Source organism: Arachis hypogaea, chromosome 10 (assembly GCF_003086295.3).
Source record: "Arachis hypogaea cultivar Tifrunner chromosome 10, arahy.Tifrunner.gnm2.J5K5, whole genome shotgun sequence".
Taxonomy (NCBI): domain Eukaryota; kingdom Viridiplantae; phylum Streptophyta; class Magnoliopsida; order Fabales; family Fabaceae; genus Arachis; species Arachis hypogaea.
The window spans coordinates 28,333,441-28,351,251 of NC_092045.1; the positions used below are offsets into that span (position 1 = coordinate 28,333,441).

A 17,811-nucleotide genomic window follows, 5' to 3' on the forward strand; every position below is an offset into this window, starting at 1 on the left:
AAAATTGTACTTAACCCTAAATATAACTTTTATTCTTCCTAAAATTTTGGACAATTTCATAGTTATTTATTTTTCTCACTTATTTTCTTATTTTTGCAGTCTTCCATCCTTTCTTTCCTCCTTCTTTTGGTCTCTTCAAAAGCACAATCTTCTTCCAGCTTAGGCTTGTGAAATTAAATTAAATACTTGGATATCAAAACAATGATGCCTTCCTCATTAGTAAGACTTAATTAATTCTAAGGAAGCCAAACATTATTTGAGTGAAAGATAAGAAATATAGCTTTTAATTTTGGGTTTGTCTACTTGAAAATTTTTTTGTAACAAATCGCTATTATGAAAATTAAAACATTAATTCATCTTATTATGTCAATCTTAGCTAAAAAATTGATGAAAATGTAAAGCAATAGCAATGAATTTATCCAGAAATTTGTATCTTGAAACAAGGGATTATGATTTCAACGATCTTCATCTAGTAATTTGATTTTGGCCCTAAGTGGCGGTCAACTGACTATGAAATAAGCCTCCACTGTTGACTCTATTAAAGAGCCTCTATCCCTCTTAAACAATAATTATGTATTGACTTTATTTTAAATCTTTAATCAATAATATTTCCAACAACTTCTTAACCTAATCAAACTAATTCCAAATATTAACTCTTGTCAAGAAATTGTTACTATAACTACCAATTGATGTTTATAGTTTGATAGGTTCCCATTCTACACATTAACTAAATTAGGATTGTTAATTAAAATATTGAATATTACTAAAATTCTTTAGTTTAATAACACCAATTAATCTGATTATAGTTTTGTTAATCATCAATGAATGGAAGCCCCATTAAGCCAGAATTTGACATCAAGGATAACAATTTTTAGACGGTAATTTCAATTCGGGTTAGTCCTCATTAGCTCCATTCAAATACACAAAATATTCCAGAGATAAAATATATAAAAAAAAAAGTGAGAATGTAATCGCAGAAAACGGCTCCACAGATAGAGTATCGAAATCCGCAGGTTCCTATCAAGATGCAAAAGAAGTGAAACTCTTGTTCTTGGTCCAAGCTATCAGCAACGTGGGCATTGAACCTAAACCCTAAATTAAAAAAAAAATTAGTTTACACTTTAAGTTTGAAATCTGCAGAGAACTACTTCAAATCAAACACAGCATGGATATATATCCAACTTTAAGGGAGGTTATGACAAATTTTTTTTCAAATAATATAAATATACATATGATTTGTATTGTATTTGTTGATTTATGTGATTTAAAGTGTCTATAAATTTTATCTTTATTATTGCATTGTTTTTGTGACTAATATTAATTGATATACTCTTGGTAGACATGACGAGAGGTAGAGGCATCACGGATTGACCTCGTGGTTGTGGTAGAGGGAGGGGTTTTACTGGTACCCCTGGAACTTCTCAGTCGTTCGCCTTTACTCGGACTACCCCTGTGACATCGTAGATTCACAAGCAATGGTTGCACAGGATTAGCCATTCATTATGGTCCCTAACCCCAACTACGTGGCTCCTACTGCTGCGCCGTCCTGCAACCAAGAAGTCATCTGTCTACTTCATCAGAGTGGACTTCTCTACCACTTCTATCCGCTTACTAGCGCACTATCTCGACGACGACACCTCTAACAACAGACACCGCGGTGCCAAAATCTTCTCACAGATTCCAGCCAGATGTCCCTCCACCACCTCCTATTGTATGGATAACGATTTGGTCTAATGGAACTTCAGTGTGAGTACTATTTTAAGTCTTTTATATGTAAACCATTTTAGTTAGTCAGTTTAATTTAGTTACACTCAATTTTCTAATTTTAGTGGACTTAGGTTGTCTAGATAGATTCGATTTAGGTTAGTAGGTTTGAACTACTTATTGTATTTGATAATTCTTGATTGTTAATGGATGTTGCTGCTTAACTCATATAATGCCATATAGATGAAACTACTAATCTTAATCAATTAAACTACTTATTGTTGATTGATGGATGTTGCTGCTTATTGTTGAACTACTTCAAAAACTTTTTAGTAAACTACAAATCTTAAGTTTTTCAGTTTGCGCCAAATAACAAAGCATGTACATAGGAGTGTACTAATGTCATCAAGCTGATGTACGACGGTTCCGAGGGTTACGTGAAATGTTGAGGTTGATCTCGGATGAGATCTTATGGTGTGATCGGAGCCGTCTTGTCCGACTTGTTGGAACTGGAGATGTTGCTGGTTCTTCTATCACCGGAGGGTGGTGGTACCTGCAAGAGATTCCGATACTTAAGTCAGTACGGACTTTAGGCAAGTTTTTTGTAGTATTGGAGTGTGTGTTATACCTGGGTGTTCCAGTGTATTTATAGTGGTGTGGAGTGACCTTCCTCGAGATAAGTTCGTTATCTTATCTTATCTTTTGTGGGTGAGATCACCTATCTTTTGGCCAGCCGCCTTTGGGTGGGTTGTGATCCTCTGCTTTGGGCCTGCTTGGGCCTCTATGGTGATTTGGCCGAGCTCTTTAGGAAGAGGTCAGTGATGAGCCAACCTTATAAGAGGTCATTCATTTTGTCTTCGTCCAACCCGGACCATATAGCTCGGCCCAGGGTATAAACAGTGCCCTTGCTTGAGCTTGGACCTTTCCATGAGATCATGCTTTCTGAGCCTTGATCTCTTTGGGGAAGCCGTGCTCAAGCATCTTGTCTGGTCCACTCCTGCGTTCGCGAGTTTTGCGTGGTTTTTTAAATGCGAAGCATTTTTTGTTTTTTGCTCCTTTATTGCTGCATTTGTTCCTTGAGGGGGTTACCTTCTTGGGAATACGCACGCGCTTTTATTGCCTATTGATTGGGCTTTCATTTTTTTCCGTTTCTTTTCCCTCTTTAAACTTTGTTTGAAATCAAAGAGGAGGTTTTGCATTTTTCAGTTTCCTTCGCTCTTTTGCAAAACTTTGTTCGTCTGACCCCTTCGATTTTGCCCCTAAGCTCGCTTCTTTCTTGAAGTTTTTCTCTTGGATCGTTCATGCGTTTCATTTGCTCAGCGAAAGAAGCTTTCTTTCCTTCATCCTCTGTTTGCCCCAGCATCCAATATTGTTTCTTTCTTGGTTTTTCGGAGATTCCATCTCTCAGCGGGGGTTATTCGTGACTTGCTGCTTGCGCATTTGTCCTCCTGCCTTCTTCTCTTTTCTAAGTTGATTCTTCTATTTCATTCCTCTTTGTATTACTTTACTATTCTATTTTGCTTCTGATGATTGTTGCATGCTTTGTTTGTCTGAAATCTTTTTTATCTTCGTTGCTTCATTTTTGTTGAAATGTCGATACTTGGGTGAACCATTTGCATTTTCTCTTTTGAGTTTTGGTGACGGGACTAAGGGTTTGCTTTTGATTCCCTATATTCCTCCTTTGTTATATCTGTGTTGTTGCCTCCAAGGGACGTTCCTGGGTGTTGGTGATAGTTTTCTTGCTTCTTGCAAACCCTGGGATGCCCTTTTGTTTGCTATGTGTTTGCTTCACTTTTTTGTCCTGGTTTTGATCTTGCCCGAGTTGTTTGGTAGTGACACTTATTATTTTCTCGCTGTAGGTGTAGGGTTCTATATCTTCACGTAGAAATATTGTTGAGATGTCTACAAAGGTCCCTGCGGGTATGGCTGACTGGTAAGATTCCATAGTCTTAATGTGTTTTACTGTAGCCGACCTTGAGTACTGTGAGAAGCTTAGGAGGTTTCATAGGATCTATAGTGGTAGGGATGATGAGAAGAATTATGAATTGGTGTCGCCTGACCCTGAGGAGAGGGTTAGCTTCCCTCCCTTAGGTCGGGAAGAGCGTCCCTTTTTCTATCCCTGTGATTACTTCTTTTTCCAGCTGAATATTACCATTCCTTTTACTTCCTTCGAAATCGAGCTCTTGTGGAACTGCAATGTGGCCCCTTCACAGCTTCATCCAAACTCTTGGGCCTTTATAAAGATTTTAAAATTTTTATGTCAAGAACTAGGTGTTCATCCTTCCCATCTCCTTTTCCTCTACCTATTTGTGCTGACCAAATGAGTAGTGGCCAAGAAGAAGGCTTCTTGGATCTCCTTTTGGGCTACCCAGGGGAGAAAGGTTTTTTTCCATGTATGATGACTCATTTCGTGACTTTAAGAACTTCTACTTTAAAGTCCGAGCTGTTGAGGGAGCTCGCCCTTTCTTTCTGGATGAAAATGATGAGCCGACCTTTCCTTTCTGGTGGCAAAAAGATATAGTAGTTCTCAAGTATTCTTGAAAAATTTTAGATGAGGTAGAACAAGCTTTTGTAAATGTTTTAGAGGAGCATTGGGGGGAGCCTTCTCATCTGGACACTAAGAGATTTCTAGGAGATCCTTCCCTCCTCCGTACCGAACTAGGTAGTATCCTACTTCTTTCTTCATAGAGAAGGTTTTCTTTTATTGCTTATGATTTTGTCATTTTTCTACTGTGTGATTGTTTTCCTGGCTTTTTTTCAGAGATGATGGCGTCTTCGGAGTCAGTGAAAGCTTTTCACAAAGCGATAAAGGCGGTGGCTGTCCAGAACTTATCGAAGAAGACATTGGGGGAGGGGTCTTCGGCACAGTTGCCTCCGAAGAAGCCGGCGGCTGAGTTTCAGGGTCCGAGGAAGATTATCCTGACCCCACAACTTCAGACAGTTCCGTCTGACCTGTCTCAGACGACCTCTAGTGCTGCCTTCTCTCCTACTTCTGCTAGTCCCCCTCCCAAAAACAAAAGACTGTTGGGACTTATAATTTAGACGACAAAGAGTTTGATGGTGTAACCTTTGCCACAAAGTTGATTGCTCCTTGTGGTAAGGTTTCGACTGACGATGTGTCAATCTTTCACCATCTCGATTTCATATTGAGCAGTAGTGTTCGGATGACCAATCTCAGTGCGGCCTTGTCCTGAGATATTAAGGAATCCCCTGTTCGTGCCACTAAAGCTTTTATGGAGGATGCCAAGGCTGATTGTAACAGGATGAAGGGTCTGAAGGACGAGCTGGATGCCAGGGTTGTTAAATTGGAGAGGGATGTTGAGAAGGAGAAGTCATGAGCTACTGAGGCGGAGACGGATGCTAACTTGGCCGAGGACATGGCCAAGAAAGCCAAGGAGAGCTATACCCGGACCTATGCCGAGTTGTTGGAAACGAGGGAGAGGCTTCAATCTGCTTAGAACGATTACGCCGAGCTTCAAGGCCATATGGTGAGTAGTATGATCGATATGTATGAAAATCTGAAGGCCCAGGTCCGGGTTCTTACTCCAGACGTCGACCTCTCTCTTTTCAGCATGGACAACGTGGTGGAGGATGGCAAGATTGTGCCTGCCCCAGATGATGACGATGAGGGTCCTCCCCCTGTGCCACCGGCCAAGGCTTCTGCAGCTTCAGCTTCTACAGCCCCTTCTGCCGAGGTGGTCCCTCTTGAGCCTAACCTAGATATCCCGACTGGCCCAGATGGGGTTGTTGGAACCATTCCTATCTCGACGATCCCTCTTTCTCCTCAGGATGCAGCTGCTGATGTGAATTCAGATGTTTTATGATTCCCTTGTTATATCTTTGTTTTGATTATGTATTGGTATAGTCCGTCCTGTGGACTTGTTGAACTTTGTTGGTTTCTGTAGGTTTCTGTGGATGACTTTGCTTGACACTTAGTTGCTTCTTAGCAACTTTTGCTTTTTAATCAAAAACACCTTTTGGCTCTTTGGGTTGCTTTTAAGCAGCTCTTGAGCCTTTAATGTTTTTAAGTTTGCTTTGCTTGATATGTCGATTCAACTTTTGAGATGCCTTCGGTTTCGACCTTTGCATGGTGCTTTTGACGACGCAGTCCCTTTGTGGGCTCTTTTGGCTATGTTGTCCTCATGATATGCCGTCCGGACTTTTTAGTCGAGTCTGAATAATTTTTAGGTACAAAACCTTTTCGGTTTGTTTGGAAGACTTTTTTACCCTTGTTTTGAGATTATGCTTTTGCTTTTGAGTAGTATCTCCTTTCGGGAGTTTTGTACCCTTTTAGCTAGGCACTTCGGCCCTGGGCTTTTCAACCTTTTGGACTTTTACTTATTCTTTTTTTTGAGGTCATATTTGTCTCTTTGGGTCGCACCCTTTTGGTGTCGACCTGTACACCTTTACTATATGGGCTTTTAGTCGTATTCCAACAACTTTTTAGGTAGTGTTCCGATGGGGAACCTTTTCTTTATAGTTTGTTTGGACGATTTTTTAGCCTTCTTCCGACTTGTGCTTTTCCTTTTTAAGTAATGACTTTTTTCAAGACTTGTACCTTTCAGCTAAGCACTTCTGGCCTTGGCGAGATGTTTTTGTCCCTTTTCAGTGATCCTTTCATTGGTTCGACTTCTCTATCGGACCTTTTTAAGTTATTTTTAGTAATCCCATTTTTAGTTAGACCTCGTCAGGTCACTTTTCTGGGTTACTTTTTATAACTTCTTGCATTAACTTGCTTCTATCGCTTCACCTTGCCGACCTCTTTTAATCGAGCGATGAATTTTGCATTTTACAAGCTTAGATTAATGCGTCTTGGTAGAAAACTTTTTAGGGAATCTATAACTTTCATTCAAATAATAATAAGATAAAAATATAAACAAAAGTGTGTACATGTGCGTGCTTACCCTTCTAGGTCGGGCAGTTTTTTAGATCTCGGTCTGGCGCCTCATTAAAAAACCTTTTTAGGAAAAAGAGTGCGCCTTGACCTAAGATCTTTACTATTTTCTAGCTATAGTACCTTCTTAGGTTACAGGCATGCCATGACCTTGGTAGCTCCCACCCTTCGAAGTCAGCCACCCTGTAGTAACCTTTCCCCCAGTACTTCTGTAACTTGGTATGGTCCTTTCTAGTTGGCTGCTAGCTTCCCTTCAGCTGATCAACCTACTCCAATATCATTTCAGATTAAAACGAGATCGTTGGTGGTGAATCCTCGCTGGATTACCTTTTGATTATACCTTAAAGCCATTCGACGCTTTAGTGCTTCCTCTCAAAATCGAACTCTTTCTCGGACTTCTAGAAGTAGGTCGAGCTTTTCCATTTGAGCTAGAGAGTTGGTATCTTCACTGTAGAGGATCACTCTAGGGGATCCTTCTTCTAATTCTACGAGAATCACCTTCATTCTGTAAGCAAGTCGGAAGGATGATTCCCTGATGGTAGAGTGTGGTGTTGTCCGGTATGCCCACAGGACTTGTGGGAGCTCTTCGACCCAAGCTCCCTTAGCGTCCTGTTGTCTCCATTTTAGCCCAGCCAATATGACTTTGTTAGCAGTTTTTGCCTGTCCGTTGGCTTGTGGGTGTTCTACAGAGGTAAACTGGTGCCTGATTTTCAAATCGACTACCAGGTTTCTGAAACCCGTCTCGGTGAATTGAGTGCCATTGTCTGTGGTGATGGAGCATGGGATCCCAAACCTTGTGACAATGTTCATGTATAGGAACTTTTGACTTCTTTGGGCGGTGGCAGTGGCTAGCGGCTCTGCCTCAATCCATTTTGTGAAATAGTCTATTTCTACGATAAGGAACTTGACTTGTCTTGATCCCAAACCTTCAAGTATGCTCACAGGTTGAAGGAGAACAAGGAGAGATTGGCTGATCAGCTAGCCGCATATCATTATGTGAGTAAACATTATGTGATATACCATTTTCGAATTAACTGCAACTCTAATCATAAAATGTGTTACACAGGAGTCCTACATGCAGAGATTGGAGGTAGCAACCCAACAATCTCAGCATACTAGAGACGACAGCAACAACTTCGCTGCATCAGTCACCGATCCTGATAATGTCTTGCACGAGACCGCATCTGAGCCGCAACAGAATCGTGTATAGAGGATGGAAACGTTCTTTGTCAACAACTTTCGCATATCCACGTTGAGACATTCATCCATCTCTGCCACTAGTCGGTTCGTCGATCCCGATAAAAGCATCGATTTGAGGGAGCAGGTGTTGTTCCTCACCCGAACCTTCACCAACAAGCTCAGTAGCTGTGGGAGTCTAAGGAGAGGTATCAGGTGATCCTCTTACGCATGACAGACACAGATGACCTTATGCTGGTGTGGAGGTGGGAGCTGGAGCGGGTTTAGCAGAAGGAGTGCTGGTGGACGAAATTGTGATCCTCAAAGTTGGTCTCTTTCAAAAATACCCCAAAGAGATCATGGTATGATAAATTGGGATCTTGATAATCCCTAGTGTGATCATAACTCCGTTTAGCTTAACCAGCAAGTGTACTGGTCATCCAAGTAATACCTTACGTGAGTAAGGGTCGATCCCACAGAGATTGTTGGTATGAAGCAAGCTATAGTCACCTTGTAAATCTCAGTTAGGCAGATTAAATGGTTATGGATTTCGAAAATTAATAATAAACAGAAAATAAAATAGGATAGAAATACTTATGTAAATTAATGGTGGGGATTTCAGATAGGCGTGTGGAGATGCTAGAATCCTCTCGAATCTCTGTTTTCCTATTGCTTTCATCCAATCCTTCTTACTCCTTTCCATGGCAAGCTGTATTTAGGGCATCACTGTCGTCAATGGCTACTTTTAATCCTCTCGGGAAAATGGTCCTATGCGCTGTCACTGCACGGCTAATCGTCTGGAGGCATCACCCTTGCCGATGGCTACATCCCATCCTCTCAGTGAAAATGGTCCAAATGCTCTGTCACAGCACGGCTAATCATTTGTCGGTTCTCAATCAGGTTGGAATAGAATCCATTGATTCTTTTGCGTCTGTCACTAACGCCCAGCCTTCAGGAGTTTGAAGCTCGTCACAATCATTCAATTCTGGAATCCTACTCGGAATACCACAGACAAGGTTAGACCTTCCAGATTCCCATGAATGCCGCCATCTATCTAGCTTATACCACGAAGATTCTGTTGGGGAATCTAAGAGATATGTGCCCGGCCTAAGGTAGAACGGGAGTGGTTGTCAGTCACGCGCGTTCATAGGTGAGAATGATGATGAGTGTCACGGATCATCACAGTCATCAAGTTGAAGTGCAACGTATATCTTGGAATAAGAATAAAAGAGAATTAAATAGAAAATAATAGTAATTGTATTGAAACTTGAGGTACAGCAGAGCTCCACACCCTTAATCTATGGTGTGTAGAAACTCCACCGTTGAAAATACATAAGTGAAAGGTTCAGGCATGGCCGAATGGCCAGCCCCCCCAAAGGTCTAAAGTGATCAAAAGATCTCTAATACAATAGTAAATTATCCTATTTATACTAGACTAGATACTAGGGTTTACATGAGTAAGTAATTGATGCATAAATCCACTTCCGGGGCCCACTTGGTGTATGTTTGGGCTGAGCTTGATCTATCCACGAGCTGAGGCTTTTATTGGATTTGAACGCCAAGTTATGACGTGTTTTGGGTGTTCAACTCCGGGTCGTGATGTGTTTCTGGCGTTTAACTCCAGACAGCAGCATGTACTTGGCGTTGAGCGCCATTTTACGTCGTCAATTCCCGAATAAAGTATGAACTATTATATATTGCTGGAAAGCTCTGGATGTCTACTTGCCAATGTCGTTAAGAGCGCGCCATTTGGAGTTCTGTAGCTCCAGAAAATCTATTTCGAGTGCAGGGAGGTCAGATTCCAACAGTATCAGCAGTCCTTTTGTCAGCCTTTTTCAGAGTTTTGCTCACGTCCCTCAATTTCAGCCAGAAATTACCTGAAATCATAGAAAAACACACAAACTCATAGTAAAGTCCAGAAATGTGAATTTAACATAAAAACTAATGAAAACATCCCTAAAAGTAGCTTAAACTTACTAAAAACTACCTAAAAACAATGCCAAAAAGCGTATAAATTATCCGCTCATCACAACACCAAACTTAAATTGTTGCTTGTCCCCAAGCAACTGAAAATCAAATAGGATAAAAAGAAGAGAATATACTATAAATTCCAAAATATCAATGAATATTAATTATAATTAGATGAGCGGGACTTGTAGCTTTTTGCTTCTGAACAGTTTTGGCATCTCACTTTTTCCTTTGAAGTTTAGAATGATTGGCTTCTATAGGAACTTAGAATTTCAGATAGTGTTATTGATTCTCCTAGTTAAGTATGTTGATTCTTAAACACAGCTACTTTTATGAGTCTTGGCCGTGGCCCTAAGCACTTTGTTTTCCAGTTTTACCACCGGATACATAAATGCCACAGACACATGACTGGGTGAACCTTTTCAGATTGTGACTCAGCTTTGCTAGAGTCCCCAGTTAGAGGTGTCCAGAGCTCTTAAGCACACTCTTTTTGCTTTGGATCACGACTTTAACCACTCAGTTTCAAGCTTTTCACTTGGACCTTCATGACACAAGCACATGGTTAGGGACAGCTTGATTTAGCCGCTTAGGCTTGGATTTTATTTCCTTGGGCCCTCCTATCCATTGATGCTCAAAGCCTTGGATCCTTTTTCACCACATCAATATAATTAAACTAAATTCAAGGATAAATTCGAAATTCATGTACTTCTTGTTCTTTTGAATTAAAACATTTTTTCATTTAAGAGAGGTGAAGGATAAATGGAATTTATTCATAGCTTTAAGACATAGTTACTACATACTAATGATCATGAAGTAGAGACACAAAATAAACATAACATAGAAACCGAAAAACAGAAAGAAATAAGAACAAGGAATAAATCCACCTTAGTGGCGTCTTCTTCTTGAAGGACCAACAATGTCCTTAAGCTCTTCTATGTCCCATCCTTGCCTTTGTTGTTCCTCCCTCATTGCTCTTTGATCTTCTCTTATTTCATGGAGAATGATGGAGTGCTCATGATGTTCCACCCTTAATTGTTCCACATTGTAGCTCAAATCTTCTAAGGAAGTGTTGAGTTGTTCCCAATAGTTGTTGGGAGGAAAGTGCATCCCTTGAGGCATCTCAGGGATTTCTTGATGATGAGCTTCCTCATGCATCTCTTGAGATCCGTGGAGGGTCTCTCTTGCTTGCTCCATCCTCTTCTTGGTGATGGGCTTATCCTCCTCAATAGAGATGTCTCCTTCTATGATAACTCCAGCTGAGTAACATAGATGGCAAATAAGGTGAGGAAAAGCTAGCCTTGCCATGGTGGAGGGCTTTTCAGCTATTTTGTATATTTCATTGGAGACCACTTCATGAACTTCTACTTCCTCTCCAATCATGATGCTATGAATCATGATGGCCCGATCCACAGTAACTTCAGATCGGTTGCTTGTGGGAATGATGGAGCATTAAATGAACTCCAACCATCCTCTAGCCACAGGCTTGAGATCCAGTCTTCTTAGTTGAACTGGCTTGCCTTTGGAGTCTCTTTTCCATTAAGCTCCTTCCACACATATGTCCATTAGGACTTGGTCCAACCTTTGATTAAAGTTGACCCTTCTAGTGTAGGGGCGTACATCTTCTTGCATCATGGGCAAGTGGAACGCCAACCTCACATTTTCCGGACTAAAATCTAAGTATTTCCCCCGAACCATTGTGAGATAATTCTTTGGACTCGGGTTCATACTTTGATCATGGTTCCTAGTGATCCATGCATTGGCATAGAACTCTTGAACCATTAAGATTCTGACTTATTGCATGGGATTGGTTAGGACTTCCCAACCTCTTCTTCTGATTTCATGTCGGATCTCCGGATACTCATTTTTTTTTAGCTTGAAAGGGACCTCAGAGATCACCTTCTTCTTTGCCACAACATCATAGAAGTGGTCTTGATGGCTTTTGGAGATGAATCTTTCCATCTCCCATGACTCGGAGGTGGAAGCTTTTGTCTTCCCTTTTCCATTTCTAGAGGATTCTCCGGCCTTAGGTGCCATTGATGGTAATGGAAAAACAAAAAGCTTATGCTTTTACCACACCAAACTTAAAATATTGCTCGCCCTCGAGCAATAGAAGAAAGAAGAGAAGAAGAAGAAGAAGAAAATATCGAGGAGAGTGAGGGGAGATGGATTCGGCCAAGGTGTAGAAGAGGGGATTTGTGTTGTGTGAAAATGAAGTAGAATGGAAGGGTATATATAGGGAAAGGGGAGAGGGTAGGTTCGGCCATTTAGGGTGGGTTTGGGTGGGAAAGTGTTTTTGAATTTTGAAGGTAGGTGGGGTGTATGGGGAAGAGTGGGTGGATGTGAGTGATGAAGGGGGTAATTGGGAAGAGGGATTGAAGTTGATGGGAAGTGTGACATGGGGAAGAGTGAAATAGGATTAGGAGGTAAGGTGGGAATATGTTAGGTGGGGATCCTGTGGGGTCCACAGATTCTGAGGTGATCCTGTGGGGTCCACAGATCCTGAGGTGTCAAGGAATTACATCCCTGCACCAAATAGGCATGTAAAATGCCTTTGCATACCATTCTGGCATTTAAACGCCGAGGTGATGCATGTTCTGGGCATTCAACGCCCATGTGAAGCATGTTCTGGGCGTTCAACGCCCATGTGAAGCATGTTCTGAGCGTTCAACGCCCATGTGTAGCATGTTTCTGGCGTTGAACGCCAGTTCCATGCTTGTTACTGGCGTTCAGCGCCAGCTTTTCTCAAGGCACATTACTGGCGTTCAAACGCCAGAATGTTGCTTGTTTCTGGTGTTCAGCGCCAGATTCATGCTCTGTTCTGGCGTTGAACGCCAGCCAGATGCTTCTTACTGGCGTTGAACGCCAGTCTGTCCTCCCTCCAGGGTGCGAATTTTTTTCTACTGTTTTTGATTCTGTTTTTAATTTTTATGATTTTTTCGTGACTCCTCATGATCATGTACCTAATAAAACACAAAATAACAATAAAACAAAATAAAATAAAAATTAGATAAATAAAATTAGGTTGCCTCCCAACAAGCGCTTCTTTAATGTCAATAGCTTGACAGTGTGCTCTCATGGAGCCACAAAGGTGATCAGGTCAATGTTGTATAGTCTCAACACCAAACTTAGAGTTTGGATATGGGGTCTTAACACCAAATTTAATGTTTGGTTGTGGCCTCCCAACACCAAACTTAGAGTTTGACTGTGGGGGCTCTTCTTGACTCTGAACTGAGAGAAGCTCTTTGTGCTTACTCTCTTTTGTCACAGAGGGATGGCCATGTGCCTTGAACACAAGGTAGTCCCCATTCAATTGAAGGACTAATTCACCTCTATTGACATCTATCACAGCTCCTGCTGTGGCTAGGAAAGGTCTTCCAAGGATGATACACTCATCCTCTTCCTTCCTAGTGTCTAAGATTATGAAATCAGCAGGGATGTAAAGGCCTTCAACCTTTACTAACACGTCCTCTACTACTCCATAAGCTTGTCTTAATGACTTGTCTGCCAATTGTAATGAGAACAAGGCAGGTTGTACCTCAATGATCCCCAGCTTCTCCATTACAGAGAGTGGCATAAGATTTATCCCTGACCCCAGATCACATAGAGCTTTTTCAAAGGTCAATGTGCCTATGGTGCAAGGTATTAAGAACTTGCCAGGATCTTGCTTCTTTTGAGGTAAAGTTTGCTGAATCCAGGTATCTAGTTCACTAATGAGTAAGGGAGGTTCACTTTCCCGAGTCTCATTACCAAACAACTTGGCATTCAGCTTCATGATAGCTCCTAAATATTGAGCAACTTGCTCTCCAGTCCCATCTTCATCCTCATCAGAGGAAGAATAGTCTTCAGAGCTCATGAATGGCAGAAGGAGATTTAATGGAATCTCTATGGTCTCTATATGAGCCTCAGATTCCTTTGGATCCTTAATAAGAAATTCCTTCTTGCTTGAGAGACGTCCCAGGAGGTCTTCCTCACTAGGATTTTCGTCCTCCTCCTCCCTTGTGCATTCAGCCATATTGATTAAATCAATGGCCTTGCACTCTCCTTTTGGATTCTCTTCTGTATTGCTTGGGAGAATACTGGGAGGAGTTTCAATGACTTTCTTACTCAGCTAGCCCACTTGTGCCTCCAGATTTCTGATGGAGGATCTTATTTCACTCATGAAACTGAAAGTGGTCTTTGACAGATCAGAGACTAAATTGGCTAAATTAGAAGTGTTTTGTTCAAAATTCTCTGTCTGTTGCTGAGAAGATGATGGAAAAGGCTTGTTATTACTGAGCCTATTTCTTCCACCATTGTTAAAGCCTTGTTGAGGCTTTTGTTGATCCTTCCATGAGAAATTTGGATGATTTCTCCATGATGAATTATAGGTGTTTCCATAAAGTTCACCCATGTAATTAACCTCTGCCATTGCAGGGTTCTCAGGATCATAAGCTTCTTCAGAAGCTGCCTCTTTAGTACTGTTGGATGCATTTTGCCATCCATTTAGACTTTGAGAAATTATGTTAACTTGCTGAGTCAACACTTTGTTCTGAGCCAATATGGCATTCAGAGCATCAATTTCAAGAACTCCCTTCCTCTGAGGTGTCCCATTATTCACGGAATTCCTCTCAGAAGTGTACATGAATTGGTTATTTGCAACCATGTCAGTGAGTTCTTGAGCTTCTGCAGGTGTTTTCTTTAGGTGAATGGATCCACCTGCAGAATGATCAAATGACATTTTTGAAAACTCAGATAGACCATAATAGAATATATCCAATATGGTCCATTCTGAAAACATGTCAGGTGGACACCATTTGGTCAACTGCTTGTATCTTTCCCAAGCTTCATAGAGGGATTCACCATCTTTTTGTTTGAAGGTCTGAACATCCACTCTAAGATTGCTTAGCTTTTGAGGAGGAAAGAATTTATCCAAGAAAGTCGTGACCAGCTTTTCCCAGGAGTCCAGGCTATCCTTAGGTTGTGAATCCAATCATATTCTAGCTCTGTCTCTTACAGCAAAAGGGAAAAGCATGAGTCTGTAGACTTCAGGATCAACTGCATTCGTCTTAACAGTCTCACAAATCTGCAAGAACTCAGTTAAAAACTGGTAAGGATCTTCAGATGGAAGTCCATAAAACTTGCAGTTTTGTTACATTAAGGCAACTAGCTGAGGTTTCAGCTCAAAATTATTTGCTCCAATGGCAGGAATGGAGATGCTTCTTCCATCAAATTTGGATGTGGGTTTGGTAAAGTCACCAAGCATCCTCCTTGCATTATCATTATTGGGTTCGGCTGCCATCTCCTTCTCTTGTTCGAAAATTTCTAAAAGGTTACTTCTGGATTGTTGTGATTTAGCTTCTCTTAGCTTTCTCTTCAAAGTCCTTTCAGGTTCAGGATCAGCTTCAACAAGAGTGCTTTTGTCCTTGTTCCTACTCATATGAGAGAGAAGAAAACAATAAAAGAAAGAGGAATCCTCTATGTCACAGTATAGAGATTCTTTTATGTTAGTGGAAGAAGAAAGGGGTAGAAGAAAGAAAAGTGAAGAATCCAAACACAAGGGATAGATTGGGCTCAGATTTTAGATGAATAGAGGTGAAGAGAAGTGTTAGTAAATAATTAATTAAATAGAATAAGAAAAGAGAGGGAAAATTTGAAAATAATTTTAAAAAAGTGTTAGTAATTTTCGAAAATTAGAGATGAGATAAGATTAAAATTAAAGTTTAAAACAAAAAAGAATTTTTGAAAAAGAGATGAGATATTTTTCGAAATTAGAGAGGGAGAAGTAGTTAGTTGGTTTTGAAAAAGATAAGAAACAAACAAAAAGTTAGTTGGTTGATTGAAAAAGATTTGAAGTTTTTAATTTTAAAAAGATAAGAAGATAGGAAGATAGAAAGGATATTTTAAAATCAAATTTTGAAAAAGATAAGATGAAAAGATAAGATTTTTAAGAAAAAGGCATTTTGAAAAAGCTTTAATTTTTAAAATGACTTAACTAACAAGAAACTACAAGATAAGATTCTAGAATTTAAAGATTGAACCTTTCTTAACAAGAAAGTAACAAACTTCCAATTTTAAGTAACAAACTTCCAATTTTTGAATCAATCACATTAATTGTTAGTGTATTTTCGAAAATATGATAAAAATAAGAAAAAGATTTTGAAAATAATTTGAAAAAGAATTTAAAAAGATAAGATTTTTTTTTAAAATTGAAATTTTGACTTGACTTGTAAGAAACAACTAATTTTTAAAAATTTTTGACCAAGTCAACCCAAAATTTCGAAAATTTGGAGAGAAAGAAGGAAAAGATATTTTTTTGATTTTTGAATTTTTAAAGATGAGAGAGAAAGACACAAATATGACCCAAAACATGAAAATTTTGGATCAAAACACTTAATGCATGCAAGAACACTATGAATGTCAAGATGAACACCAAGAACACTTTGAAGATCATGATGAACATCAAGAACATAATTTTGAAAAATTTTTTATGCAAAGAAAACATGCAAGACACCAAACTTAGAAATCTTTAATGCATGGACTCTAACAAACGAAAAATGCACATGAAAAACAACAAACAACAAAAAACAAGAAAACATCAAGATCAAACAAGAAGACTTGTCAAGAACAACTTGAAGATCATGAAGAGCACTATGAATGCATGGAATTTTCGAAAAATGTAAGAAAATTTTTAAAGCATGCAATTGACACCAAACTTAAAAATTGACTCAAGACTCAAACAAGAACACAAAATATTTTTGATTTTTATGATTTTATGATTTTTTTGGATTTTTATTAATTTTTTTCGAAAATATTTTTGGAAAAAAACGAAAAAGAAAAGAAAAATTTTGAAAAAGATTTTTGAAAAAAAATTACCTAATCTGAGCAACAAGATGAACCGTCAGTTGTCCATACTCGAACAATCCCCGGCAACGACGCCAAAAACTTGGTAGACGAAATTGTGATCCTCAAAGTTGGTCTCTTTCAAAAATACCCCAAAGAGATCATGGTATGATAAATTGGGATCTTGATAATCCCTGGTGTGATCATAACTCCGTTCAGCTTAACCAACAAGTGTACTGGGTCATCCAAGTAATACCTTACGTGAGTAAGGGTCGATCCCACAGAGATTATTGGTTTAAAGCAAGCTATAGTCACCTTGTAAATCTCAGTTAGACAGATTAAATGGTTATGAATTTCGAAAATTAATAATAAACAGAAAATAAAATAGGATATAAATACTTATGTAAATTAATGGTGGGGATTTCAGATACGCGTGTGGAGATGCTAGAATCCTCTCGAATCTCTATTTTCCTATTGCTTTCATCCAATCCTTCTTACTCCTTTCCATGGTAAGCTGTATGTAGGGCATCACCGTCGTCAATGGCTACTTTTAATCCTCTCAGGAAAATGGTCCTATGCGCTGTCACTGCACGGCTAATCGTCTGTCGATTCTCAATCAGGTTGGAATAGAATCCATTGATTCTTTTGCGTCTGTCACTAACGCCCAGCCTTCAGGAGTTTGAAGCTCGTCACTGTCATTCAATTCCAAAATCCTACTCAGAATACCACAGACAAGGTTAGACCTTCCGGATTCCCATGAATGCCGCCATCTATCTAGCTTATACCACGAAGATTCTGTTGGGGAATCTAAGAGATATGCGCCCGGCCTAAGGTAGAACGGGAGTGGTTGTCAGTCACGCGCGTTCATAGGTGAGAATGATGATGAGTGTCACGGATCATCACATTCATCAAGTTGAAGTGCAACGTATATCTTGGAATAAGAATAAAAGAGAATTGAATAGAAAATAATAGTAATTGTATTGAAACTTGAGGTACAGTAGAGCTCTACACCCTTAATCTATGGTGTGTAGAAACTCCACCGTTGAAAATACATAAGTGAAAGGTTCAGGCATGGTCGAATGGCCAGCCCCCCCCCCCCCAAGGTCTAAAGTGATCAAAAGATGTCTAATACAATAGTAAATTATCCTATTTATACTAGACTAGCTACTAGGGTTTACATGAGTAAGTAATTGATGCATAAATCCACTTCTGGGGCCCACTTGGTGTATGTTTGGGCTAAGCTTGATCTA

At 39.8% G+C, this 17,811-nt stretch overlaps 1 non-coding gene and 1 pseudogene across 1 annotated transcript; one reads left to right on the top strand and one right to left on the bottom strand.

Moving 5' to 3' along the window:
• Nucleotides 1-963: 963 nt before the first annotated feature.
• Nucleotides 964-1,086, bottom strand: LOC112719075 (small nucleolar RNA snoR2/U65; annotated as a pseudogene).
• Nucleotides 1,087-14,514: 13,428 nt separating this feature from the next.
• Nucleotides 14,515-14,621, top strand: LOC112719193 (small nucleolar RNA R71). Its single transcript, XR_003161505.1, has one exon. It is a non-coding gene; the product is annotated as a small nucleolar RNA R71 (small nucleolar RNA).
• Nucleotides 14,622-17,811: the final 3,190 nt, after the last annotated feature.